The following is a 14,005-nucleotide window of genomic DNA, read 5'->3' as shown; positions in this document are numbered from 1 at the left end:
GAGTATGGGCTAATGAGCCTGTGTAGAAAAACTCTAAAGAGGAAACATTTAGAACTGTTTTAGAGAAGAAATGATGCAGCTCCCAAAATGGCTGGAATATTTTAATGTTTGATTCTGGTGAGAGTTTGTCCTTCTAGCGCAGTGGTTCTCAACCTGTGGGTCCCCAATTTTTTTGGCCTTCAACTCCCAGAAATCCTAATAGCTGGTAAACTGGCTGAGATTCCTGGGAGTTGTAGGCCAAAAATGTGGGAATCCACAGGTTGAGAACCACTATTCTAGCAGCTATTGCTTCCCAGGGCCACCTTTAATCTGATGTTTACTTTTATCACCCATATAATCCAGTTTCAGAATGCAGATTAACGGCATTGAACTGGATTATATGGCAGTGTGCACTCATATTTAATGCGGTTCAGTCTGCATTATATGAGTCTACACTAGCCATCATAATGCAGTCCAAACTGGATTATATGGCAGTGTAGATGGGAGTCTCAGTTTCATGTACAATTGCTGTCCATGACTTCATTTGCCCACTATGCCATATACTTTAATTGGCAGCAGCAACCGTTGAGATATTATTTTTCTCTTCTTTGGACCTGAGCACATGCAGTGAGATCTAGTGACTGTGATGTCATCTGTTTTTTGGCTACTGTTTTATATTGTTTGTGTGGCTGTCGGAAGACTTAAATAGGGCTTTGTGATTTAATATGCAGTTTGACACCAGTTGTTTAAATGATACGATTGATTTCATTGTTGATTGCTCTGGGACTGCACACTGCTTTGTGCATTTTTAAGGAGAAATGCAAAGCAATGATAAATAAACACATTTAAATAAAGTTTGTGGAGGGGGGGAGAGTAGCCTTGCCTTGAATAATAGAGCATTTTGTGTGGTTTATCTGATAGTGTGCAAAACTGGAATTCTCCAAGCACCAAGGCTCTTAGAAATTATTTCATTTTCCTTTTTTCTTTTCTTTGCGGGAGGCCCTGAATATATTCTTTAGTAAGAATAGCAAACATACAGCTGCTGTTTATTACCTTCTTTTTATTTATTCCGCCAGAAATTAAATAAAAAACATGCAAATGTTGGTTGCACAAAACTAAACCCAGAAAAACCCAGGTGCCTCAAGTGAAGCTCAGTTCGTAGTCCCATTGAATATAATTGATTGCATTTAGCCCTGTTTTCTCTGGGCAGTTATAAATTTGATATCATTGCTTGAAGGGTTGCATCAATACTAAACTGAAAAGCACACACACATGCTTCGTTTTCTAACACTTTCCCAACTATATGTGGGCATTTTAGATAAATTCATATTTTTTTCCAATGTGGGTATATAAACCAGGGGTCCTCAAACTTTTTAAGCAGAGGGCCGTTCCACAATCCTTCAGAATGTTGAGGGGCCGAATTATCATTTGAAAAAAAAAAAATCCAACAAATTCCTATGCACACTGCAAATGTCTTATTTGTAATGAAAAACAATAAGAACAACAACAATGAAAGAACAATACAATATTTAAAAATGAAAACAATTTTAATCAACATATGCCTATCAGGATTTCAATGGGAAGTGTGGGCCTGCTTCTAGCCAATGAGATAGTCAAGTTAATTAGGATTGTTGTTGTTGTTGTGTGCCTTCAAGTCATATCAGACTTTGGGCGAGCCTGTCAAAAATTATTTATTTATTCATTTACTACATTTATTTACTACATTTATATCCCGCCCTTCTCACCCCGAAGGGGACTTGGAGCAGCTGTATGTACAATATATTATATTATTAGCATAGCACAAGATTAGAATCATAGAATCATAGAATAGTAGAGTTAGAAGAGACCTCATGGGCCATCCAGTCCAACCCCCTGCCAAGAAGCATTATATTTCATCATATTGAACTACACCACTATACTGTAATATTATATGTAATATATAACATATAATTAATATTATATGGTAGTATTAGTATTATATTGTATAACACGATAATATTTTTATCAATATTATATGTATATACAATATATTATATTATTAAAACTGATTTTAAAATATTATATTATAAAACTGAGGGCAGGGGCCAGGTAAATGACCTTGGAGGGCCGCATCCGGCCCCCGGGCCTTAGTTTGGGGACCCCTGATATAAACAATACATACTTCTGGAGATTTTGGGATTACCCCTTGGCGAGTACCCATAACCAATGACACTCTCAGGAAGTAAATTACATCCCAATACATTAGTATTTATTTTCATGGGAATATCCACTTGCTGAGCCAACATCATGCAGTGGTTTGAGTGTTGGACAATGATTCAGGAGATGAGAGTTTAAATACTCACTCAGTCATGGAAACTCACTTGGTGACTTTCCAAGTCACACACTCTCAGTCTCAGAGAAGGGCAAATAATACATCACCCTGAACAGATCTTGCTTCAAATAGGTTCACATTGGGGTCATCATAAATTGCAAATGACTTGAAGGGACACAACAAAACGGGGCCGCTTTGTGCTATTTTCCCACCCAAATTAGTAACGGAGCTGAGGCTGAGCCAAAGTGAGCCCCTTGCGGTGGCTCTACTGCCCACGTTGCATCCTCGGCATGACTTCCGTTTAGACCAAGCAAGGATGAGCTAAGTGGCTGCTCCTCACTAATACCTCACAACCCCTTGGACAATATTCGAAATACATTTGCCCTCAGATACAACTCCCCTTATTTGGAGCGATGACTCAAAAAGACTGGGCTCTTGGGAACCATGATCTCCTTGGCAGGAGAAGCCTTGAAGGGGCAACGATAGGTGCTCCATCATATCCATTTTTTCCTCTTCCCATAGAATTTTGGAACAGATTCAAGATATTTTAGAGGGAAGGCAAAGAGTTAAAATCGTTTAAACATGCACAAGTCTGACACAGTTCAATTTCTAACTCCCTCCAGCTCTCCTGCTTTCAGTGAAATATACTGCCTGGGAGTCTGGTGGTGTCTCCTTCTCTGGAGGTTTCTGGATGGCCATCTGTCAGGAGGGCTTTGATTGTGTGTTCCCAAGGTGATGGAGGGTTGGACTTGATGGCCCTTGGCCTCTTTTCCAATTCTAGGATTCTATGATCATCTCATTCAATATAACCCTTCCCAGAGCACTTGAGCAAAAGCAAACTGCTATATCGTCCACTACAGTAGAGTCTCACTTATCCAAGATAAACGGGCTGGCAGAATATTGGATAAGCGAAAATCTTGGATAATAAAGAGGGATTAAGAAAAAAATGATTTTACAAATTAAGCACCAAAACAAGTTTTTCAAGAAATTGACAGAAAAAGCAGTTCAATACACAGTAATGTTATGTAGTAATTACTGTATTTACGAATTTAGCACCAAAACATTGCAACATTTACTACTAAAAGGCAGACTGCCTTGGATAATACAGAACCTTGGATAAGTGAAGCTTGGATAAGTGAGACTCTACTGTATCTGGTGAACTCTTCTTCACTTATAACTTTCCTCACTTTGACCTCACTCTGATGTTACCTAGCCACAATTAATCCCAGTTAGATGTTGGAGAATATGAAATAAAGTGTAAGCCGCCTCGAGTCCCTTCGGGGAGATGGAGGCGGGATACAAAAATAAAATTATTATTATTAGGTAAATGTAAAGGTTTCCCCTGACGTTAAGTCCAGTCGTGTCTGACTCTTCGGGTTGGTGCTCATCTCCATTTCTAAGCCGAAAAACCGGTGTTGTCCGTAGACATCTCCAAGGTCATGTGGCCGGCATGACTGCATGGAGCGCCGTTACCTTCCCGCCGGAGCGGTACCTATTGATCTACTCACATTGGCATGTTTTCGAACTGCTAGGTTGGCAGAAGCTGGAGCAACAGCGAGCGCTCACTCCGCTCCTGGAATTTGAACCTGGGACCTTTCAGTCTGCAAGTTCAGCAGCTCAGTGCTTTAACACACTTCGCCACCCAGGCTCCTATTATTATTAACAATTCTATTATTAATAATAATTGTTATTATTAACAATTCTCAAATGATCTGAAGGAATACAAGAAGCTCCCCATCTCTTTCCCATCCTCATTCACACAAGTCTGTGACATTCTGAGAAACACAACCCAAATGGGACTGCTGCGGCTGTCCTTGGCCTCTTGGATTAACAAGAAGCATGACCTGTGATACCCAAAACCTCACCCCAATGAGTCGTGGAGAACAGTTGCAAAATAGTTTTGTGCCGTGCAGCCACTCACAACCTGGACAGAAAGTATTACCTTGATTCTTATCAGGATTCTCCCCTTGAGGTGTTAATTTGATGCTTAAGATGGTTTCTACAATGATAAATGATTTGTCTAGGCTACCTTAATTAAATATCCTCAAAACACCACCTGTTTCAAAATTCTGTTGCCTTTTTTTGGGAGAAAAAATAAATCAGCTAATTAATTGGTTAAAAGCAAGACAAGATCTTTCCAGTAGGGTGCATGTAGCTGTGATCATTATATTTGGGAGTAGAGAGGAGGAGGCAGGCGGAGAATTTGTCAGTGTGCTGGAGAGTTCAATGTGAAAACAATGAGCTGCTTTTGCTAATATTAATCTGCTTTGAATCTGTTTCAATTCTTTTGGCTTTGTGTTGACACTTTGCAAAGGCAAACTAGTGCCCCGGAGCCGTTTCCTGAGCTTGGGATCCATATTGCTGTTATGGCTGCATCTGTCCTTGCCAGCTGGATTCGCTATGGTCTCTAGTCCGAGATGTTGGACTGGATTCCTCCCTGGTGGAAGTCCATTGACTTCAATTAAGACACACCGGGGAGGCGTTTGGACTGCACCATTGACTAGCCGTGTGCCAGGGGCTGTGGAACGGGTTCAGGAAAGCTGGCAAACAGAAGGCTGGCAAGGCTTTGACAGTCCAATTCAACTAGAGAAAGATGACTTTCAACTCCCTTCTTCACACAAGCATCTTGCCAAAAAAACTTGTGGACCACATTTAGGCTTAGTTGTACGTGACATGACAAATCAGGATTGGAGTAATATTATTTCAGCGTACAGGGGCAACTAGTGTACACCACCCATTCTCATGCACACAGGCACAGAGGATCCACAAGTAGTTAAGTTACTTGTAGTTACCAGTGACAAATAATCCCGTGGATATGAAAATGAGGCCAATTATATATTTTTAAAAACTATGTCACAAAAAAGAGAGGTGTTCTTACTAAAGTAGTAGTAACGTATCAATGTGAAGGGAACTGTAAGGCATTTTTGGTAGAATTTTGATATGTTTTCCCTATATTATAGTTTTTTGTATGTGATTTTATGACCTGTTTTTATTGTTGTTGTTGATTCATTTGTTTTATTGCTTTGTTTTTATATTGCTGATGTTCGGGCTTGGCCTCATGTAAGCCGCCCCAAGTCCCTTCGGGGACATGGGGCGGCGTATAAAAATTAAATTATTATTATTATTATTATTTTATTATGACATAGCAAACAAGATAGATAGGCTGGGTTTCATATCACAAAATCACAAGTCGAACACTTCCCAAGTGTCTAGGACTGTGTGATGTAATTTTGGATGATGCGTGCAGATCCCAGCAGGGTGGCCTTTTGCAGTTGGCAGATCATGATTTTGTCAATGTCTATTGTTTCCAAATGCCGGCTGAGATCTTTTGGCACAGCATCCAGTGTGCCCATCACCACCAGGACCACCTGCACTGGTTTCTGCCAGAGTCTTTGAAGTTCAATCTTGAGGTCCTGATAGCGGCTGAGTTTTTCCTGTTGTTTTTCGTCAATGCGACTGTCACCTGGGATGGCGACATCAATGATCCAAACCTTTTTCTTTTCCACAACTGTGATGTCTGGTGTGTTGTGTTCCAGAACTTTGTCAGTCTGGATTCGGAAGTCGCACAGTATCTTTGCGTGCTCATTTTCCAATACTTTTGCAGGTTTGTGATCCCACCAGTTCTATTATTATTATTATTATTATTATTATTATTATTATTATTATTATTATTAGGTTTGCTGCTGCTCATTCGCATAGTCGTTTCCGACTCTTCGTGACCTCATGGACCAGTCCCTAGGCTTATGAAATATTATTATTAACACTATCCCATCCACCTTTCCTGGAATGGGGAAAAATCCAATAATCGATGTGATTAACTAGTTCAGGACTGTAATATCAACAAATTAACACACAATTTTAAAATTATACCTTAAGCCATGAGAGAAATGACAAATTTGGTGTGTTGGTACTATTGCTTCTCCATTGAGAAATTCAGTCTCCAAATGAGAAGGGATCTAGGTTAGACTGTTCACTGGGTAAGCAGATTGATTTCAATGTGGGTTAGGAATCACGGCCTGTTTTGGAATGGAGTTGCATTCACTCTGATAGATCAAAGTAAGGACTCCAATATTTAACAGTCATGAGCATGTAACTTCAGGTTACACATAACTGCCATATAGAATTCTGGTGGCACAATGGATTAAACCCTTGTGCCAGAAGGACTGCTGACTGAAAGGTCACCAGTTTGAATCCAGGGAGCGGGGTGAGCTCCCATCTGTCAGCTCCAGCTTCCCATGCAAGGACATGAGAGAAGCCTCCCACAGGTTGGTTAAACATCCAGACATCCCCTGGGCAACGTCCTTGCAGACGACCAATTCTGTCACACCAGGAGCGACTTGCAGTTTCTCAAGTTGCTCCTAACATGAAAAAAAAATTTCAGACTTAACCTGCTATTTCCATCTCGCATTTCAACTCTTTCTTGAAATGTCCTAGGTTTTCCTCAGTCCTCCTTCTCTTGCATTCCAATTCCCTTTCTGTTTATCACGTGTTATGTACATTGTGCAACATTTCAGAAATTGATTTTCACAAACCAGGCCCCTTATACACAGCTGAATAAAATTGTACGTTTCTGCTTTGAACTGGAATATATTGCAGTGTGGACTCAAATAACCCAGTTCAAAGCAGATATTGGAATTTTCTGCTTTGATAGACTAGGTTATATGTCTGTGTGGAAGGGCTCTAAGTTTTCCTTATTATTTTTCAGGAATTATAGTCAAAGCACCAAATTGCGTTAGCAATATTAGACTAATTAAATATTAGCATCACTTTGTTTTGGTGCAAACATTGATTTTCCCCCTCACTTGATCTCTGTTGAAGCGGTGTCCGGAAAACAATACTTGTGTCTTACTGATAGTGGTCATCTTTGCTACTTTCACAGTAATACAGATTGACAGTCAAGTAAAAATATATTTCATCTTGGAAAATACAGCACTGCATTAATTTAAACTGACTTGGGAAGTAGGAAGGAAGAGTCCTTGATAATGGCAGGAGTTCCCAGGAAATATTTTGCAATATAGAAAAAAAGTTTGCTTTATACAGCAAGGAAACCTTGAGATTTTAGAGCCCTTTTTTCATCCAAGAGAATTCTTTGTTGGCTTTCCTAGAACTGCTGAATGAATTTATTCCCAAAATGCCCTTCAAACAAGTATGATGCTGAATAGTCCCCCAATACAGTGTTCCTGATTGAATATAGGCTGCATATTTGATTTCTGTACTTGACATCCTATGATGTATTAGTCTGATATTTTTTTTATAAAAAAAGTTTATATTTTACATGCTTAGCATGCTTCAACCTGATAGTAGTAGCCGACATTCAGTAGTATTCATAGTATCTCATGGCAAAAAATATATATCTAATATTATGACTGCATAAAAAGCAATGACTGCTAAATATGCTGCTCTGCAGAACATATTTTAAGGGCAATGGAGACTTCAAGGATGCTGGTAAACTGTTACTACTACTTTCCAAAGACTTGCCTGGAAAGGAGATAATTCTGTTTACCTTGTAGAGGATGAGTGGAGCAAAAGTTTGCAGGGCTGGCAGATTTGGGTTAGAATTTATCATTGCCTGCTTTTTCCCCCTGTACTCTTCCTCTCTCTGAAGTGAGACACATCCAAGGCTGCAGCCTTCCTTTCATCTTCCTAACCGCAGGCATTTGCCAGCCATTCTCTGTCAAGCCAACCTTCCATTTCAATATTTTTCTGTGGTGTTTCTAGTGAGTGATGCGCTCTTTAACATAGGAGAAGGGGGAGGGCAGAGAGGCAGTCATAAAAATGAAGTTCAAACATGCCACAGAAGTTGTCTCTCACTTGCATCTTTACGCCCCAAAGAAGAAGGTGAGGGGATGAATCGGGAATGTCTGGCGTCTTTGAGCAAAAGGGCCACGCTTCCGCTGTGTCAGGATGCTCCTTTCCTCCCAGTGGGCTCCGTTTTAAAACATCCTCCCAACTGCTGAAGTACCAGTTCCATTTCTCAGTGCCAGAGAAATGAAAACATTTTGGAGTTTGACAGCAGTCTACCTCCCAAGTCGGATGATGGACTTCTATTGTGCAATGTCCAATTTGTGGGATTTTCGTAGCTCCTACCCTGCTTTATCAACTGACCTCTTGAAATCCATACTCTCACATTGGCAGACATGCACCCTGTCACTCACTGCTGCTTTTTTTGTCACTATTGCCATTTTCTGGTGTAAAAGGAAAATTACTTCCAGCCACCCCTAAGGAGCATTTAACATTCTGCTTGGCATGTTAGGGGTCAGAGACAGATAAGATGATGGCTGTCATTTCCCAGAGAGTTGTATGTGAGTGGAAGGACAGGGCATTCATCCCACCTTGACCTTTGATTTTTAAAAAATTTGGATTTTTCTATCATTTTTAAAACCCTTTTACAGCAGGATGATGATGATGATGATGATGATGATGATAAGGCTCTGGCATAAACCAGTACAGGGGGTCCCGGTGGTAATTGGCACACTGGGTGCCGTGTCAAAAGATCTCAGCTGGCATTTGGAAACAATAAACATTGACAAAATTACTATCTGCCAACTGCAAAAGGCCACCTTACCGGGATCTGCCCACACAGTCCTAAACACTTGGGAAGTTTCGACTTCTGATTTTGTGATACGAAATCCAGCATATATATCTCATTTGGGGGCCTCCGGTGGCATAGTGTGTTAAAGCGCTGAGCTGCTGAACTTGCAGACCAAAAGGTCGCAGGTTTAAATCCAGGGAACAGAATGAGTGCCCACTGTTAGCCCCAGCTTCTGCCAACCTAGCAGTTTGAAAGCATGCAAATGTGAGTAGATCAATAAGTACTGCTCTGGCGGGAAGGTAACGGCGCTCCATGCAGTCATGCTGGCCACATGACCTTGGAGGTGTCTACGGACAATGCCGGCTCTTCAACTTAGAAATGGAGATGAGCACCAACCTCCAGAGTCATACACTTAATGGCAGGGGAAACCTTTACCTTATATCTCATTTGCTATGCTATACTATGTCTTTGTGTCAACAACAACAACAACAACTTCATTTTTGTACCTGCCACCAACTCCCCAAAGGGACTTGGGCGGCTTACCTATGGCACAAGGTAAAACAATGCATAAAATAAATACACTGTACAATACAAAATAAAACCACGAGTATATAAAACAACAATTTGAACTCAGAGCAGCACCAATAACCTAAAGTATCATCTGTCGTAAAAGCATGACCAACTGTAAACAAGAAGAAAGGAAAGGGATAGTGCAAGTTGTAGCTAAGGAACAAAGGAATGGGATAAAAGTGCTGTGCTTTTAAAAACAAATGCATGTGCATAGCAAACATCTAAGAGTCAGCTTGGCTGTTTGAATGTCGGGCTGGATCCCATTCTCTCAGCCTTAAAAAAAAAAAGCAATGACAAACCTCCTCTGAGTCACTCTGTCAGGGTCACCATAACTCAGAGTTAACTTGAAGGCACATGACAACAACAAACCAAGTTTCTAATAGCAAACTTATTTGAGTTGAATGTCTGTCAGGTTAGAAGTGGAAAGGAAAAACTGAAAACAAGAGCAATCTGTAAAAGTTCTTATTCACATTGTGAATTGTTTCTTCACCTGCCAAAGACTCACATGAGAGCTGGATGATAACGGTGATGATTTTCTGAAGATAGTGGTTTTCATTTGTGTGCAGACTGTGTACAGATCTGAAAAGAGTTACGTACTTTGAAGACTGAAGCTCTCAGGATGCCCATCCTGTTTTGTGTGGATGGTTCTTTACATCATAGTCTGAATAAGTAAGAAGTTATTAACAACTTCTCATCACATTCATGAGGGGCAGTGGGCCAATTCACCAGCCTCTGGGGTGAATCAGTGGGGCAACCCTAGTGTCCCACAACCCATCTTGCCCGCAGCTATGCTTCTCCATCACACACAGGGAAGCAAATGTGGCTCTACCCTGCACTGGTCCAGTTGCTAGGACACTAATTTTACTCCATGTGATGAGGTTGTAAGATTAGTCTTTTCTTCCAACTCATGATTTGATCTCACTGGAACTTCTAAACCTGCACTGAAGTTTTCCTTAAGCTGTGATTTAGAGACAACACAAAGTCAAAAAAGCATGATCGTTGTCACCGTTCTACACTTTGCCCATGACTCTGTTGTGACCTAGCACCACTATAAGTAGGCTTCTCCTGCATTTTAAAAGCTCCATTAGGCTTGGTCATAATAGCACCCTTTGCCCTCTCTTTCACTTGTCTAGTGACTATCCATTCCAGCGTGCCCAAGCAAGTAGTGTGCAGCTTGATCTCTTTCTGCCTGACATGTTCCTCATTGGCAGGTGCCACTTACTGAGTGTTTGTCTTACATAATAAGCTTTAAGGGGAAAACTAATTACAAGTTTTGCGGGTTTTTGCATACCTTTGCTGCCCCTATATGTGACTCACTAATTTGTGACATTGAACCAGAGATGTTAAATTGCTGCCCTTGACTCTGTCAGAAAGGGAACCGCAGCTTCAGTATCTCCTTTTTGACTCAGCTTACCAGATACTGGCTCCAGGCTGCATTCAGACTCCTGAATTTCAATTTAAAAAAACTATGTCCCTGTGAAGATGATTGTTAGAGGATGCCTGTTAATCTAGATCACTGTTTCCCAACCCTTTGTCCTGGCAGAATACAAAAGGGTGGGAGTCACTGGTCTAGATTCAAGCCAGCTTAATGTGAAGAAATGACCCATCCACACTACAGAATTTTTGTGGTATTATTCGATTTTAAGTTTTATGGTTCCCTCCGTTGTAACCTTGATATTGACAATTAAGGAAGGGTTATTTAGAAATTTTAGCCAGAGAGTTCCAATGCATCCCTAAACTACAGCCCACAGGAGTGCATTGTATACAGCCATGGCAATTAAAATGCGATAATATCCCTATAATTTACTTTTAATGGGCCCCCGGTGGTGCAGTGAGTTAAACCACTGAGCTGCTGAATTTCCTGACCAAAAGATCAGCAGTTTGAATCCAGGAGGCGAGGTGAGCTCCTGCAGTTAGCCCCAGCATCTCTTCCAACCTAGCAGTTCAAAACATGCAAATGTGAGTAGCTCAATAGGTACCAGTCTGGCTGGAAGGTAATGGCACTCCATGCAGTCATGCTGGCCACATGAACTTGGAGGTGTCTATAGACAACGCCAGCTCTTTGGCTTAAAAATGGTGATGAGCACCAACCCCCAGAGACAGACATGTTGGATTATGGTTGTATGTGTATGAAATGTAAATCAAGTGTTTTCTGCTGTCTTGCAAGAGTGTGTGTTTCAGTAATGAAACAGTTAACAGCAGGCTAGTTTTGACTGACAGCCTGTTGTGATTGCTATGACCTATCAGGCATGGTTTCTGGCTTTGGAGGTCGGAACTTCCTTCGGACTGAGGAATGTGCTTTCTTATCTCTGTGTGAGTGTTGAGCTGGTGCTTGCCGTGCAAAGAGGCTAAAGAAAAATGCCAGCTCAGAGCGATGGCTTTTGCTATGCTTTCTAAATATGTATTATAGATATTGAAATAAATGTTTGGACTTTAGACTAGAGATGTCTTTGAGTCTGACTGGAAAAGATGATTGATGGAGCTTGAAGAAACCCACCCAGCACGCACTCTGACCTCCACGCTGACAAGACACAACTAGACTTCATGTCAGGGGAAAACCTTTACCTTTACCTTTACCTATCCCTTTAATATGAATGGGTAAGGACTCTTGAGAGAGACACAATGGACTCACCAGTGGAAGAAAGATGGGAGACTTGCAGTAAATCCAATTTGATAGCCCTTGTAGGACCTTTAGTATTTTCCGTAGCCTTGCTCTGTCCCAACTATTATTTGTAAGGCCAATCCTACCATTAGGCCAAATAAGGTGGTCATTTTAAGCCAATGATCTCGGATATCATTAGAGGACGGCAAACTGCTAATAATTCTATTAGTCACTTCTTATTTTCAAGATGAAAAACAGTTTGGCCTCTCTGAATTGGCATTTGAGAGGAGAGTTGGATCTGGATTGTATAGCTCTAATCAAATGCTCAGACCAATATATCACATGCAACTATGATATTGGTAGATATGCCATACAAAACTCTCTGTAGGCATTTTTTCTCATAAACCCATATAAGACTGTTCTGAATTTATTGCCATTTTTATATACTATTATATAGGGGATAATGCTCAGAAATCATTACAGCAATTCATAATATTTATAGTAACAATGAACAGGCAGTATTTTAATATCTTAGTTAAATTGCCGTTTCATGTCTGAAAGAGACGCCAGAGTGCTCATGACTTAATGTTCTTTGTCTTCCTTTCCCTCTTCCCATAAACAAAAACATTCTGTGAGTTCTAGCAATGTGATTAAATGGCATATTTTATTAAGACACGTCTTTGCGCAGGTGTGCCGCACAATCTCAATTTTATAGCAATTAGGCTTTTGGCTGTTCTTAAAAGGTTTCATGTTGGTTATAAAAGTATCCTTGGTGGGGGGAAACCTAACAAATATATAACAATTCAGGGCTTGCTGTACAAATTGGGAATTATAGTGCAAAATATCTGGGTTGGAGGACGGTTCATCATTAATCATAAAGAATTAATTGGTGTAGAATATTCAACCATTCCATTTATCTAGGAGAAAACACTCTTCTCCAAACTGCTTCGCTTCTTTTTCTTCTACAAGTGCCAAGATGAATGCATTAAATCTTCCTCGCAAACAGGTGTTATGAACTATGAACTTCAAAAAAAGTGTTACAAACTAGAGATATAATAACTTTTGTCTTGAAGGAAACAAAGACAGTCTTTATGTAATTTTCAAAGCCTATTCACAATTCAGGATTTATTCTTTGAAAAAATTGCAGGTATTTGTTTTGCATAGAAAACAGCATTATTTGTATTGGAAACAACATTGTCCTTGCAAGAAATAATGTTGCTTCTTTATTTGCTATGCAATAAACCTTGTGTAATTTTACACAGAATAAATCCTCACAGCATAGTTGTGTGCAGAATATTCCCATCACTCCGGAATTGTCAGAATTTGTCAACATATGAAAATTATGGTAATTTTTTTACCATTTTACAAATCATTTTAAATATTCTTTCAATTTCAGTTACTAACTTATATTCTTGATACTCTCACTTGGAAGGTTATATAGCAGCAGTATCAGATTATATATTTGCTATTTCCCCTCAGCCTTGCCATCTGCATTTATTTCCTGTAATGCTCCTGCCTATATTCATCATATCTTCACCTTTTCCATGTTCAGTAATATCAACATCATCACTTTCTTATAGGAGCCCCCAGTGGCATAGTGGATTAAAGCCTTGTGACTTGAAGGTTGGGTTGCTGATCTGAAAGCCGCCAGGTCCGAATCCCACCCGGGGAGAGTGCGGATGAGCTCCCTCTATCAGCTCCAGCTCCATGCGGGGACATGAGAGAAGCCTCCCACAAGGATGATATTAAAAAAAACATCAAAAAACATCCAGGTGTCCCCTGGGCAATATCCTTGCAGACAGCCAATTCTCTCACGCCAGAAGTGACTAACAGTTTCTCAAGTTGCTCCTGACATGGAAAAAAAAATCACTTTCTTAAATGACTTTGGGTTGGCTCTAAAGTTAAGTCATGCTTCTGCTTGTTAAAATGAATGGGGTTTAACTTGTTCATCATGACTAACTCCATCATGGATTTCAGTGGTTCTCTTCTAAGCATCTCTACCCTGTTTCCC

General features: G+C 40.3%; 1 protein-coding gene across 1 annotated transcript in view; it reads left to right on the top strand.

Annotated features, from left to right (window-relative positions):
* The window catches only part of ntm (neurotrimin), a 1,038,813-nt gene that overhangs the window by 570,769 nt on the left and 454,039 nt on the right, over window positions 1–14,005 (top strand). The gene's annotated exons all lie outside the window — the stretch shown is intronic.

This window comes from Anolis carolinensis, unplaced genomic scaffold (assembly GCF_035594765.1).
Source record: "Anolis carolinensis isolate JA03-04 unplaced genomic scaffold, rAnoCar3.1.pri scaffold_8, whole genome shotgun sequence".
Lineage (NCBI taxonomy): Eukaryota > Metazoa > Chordata > Lepidosauria > Squamata > Dactyloidae > Anolis > Anolis carolinensis.
Note: the sequence above shows the minus strand (reverse complement) of the source record. Positions and strands in the feature narration are given on the sequence as shown.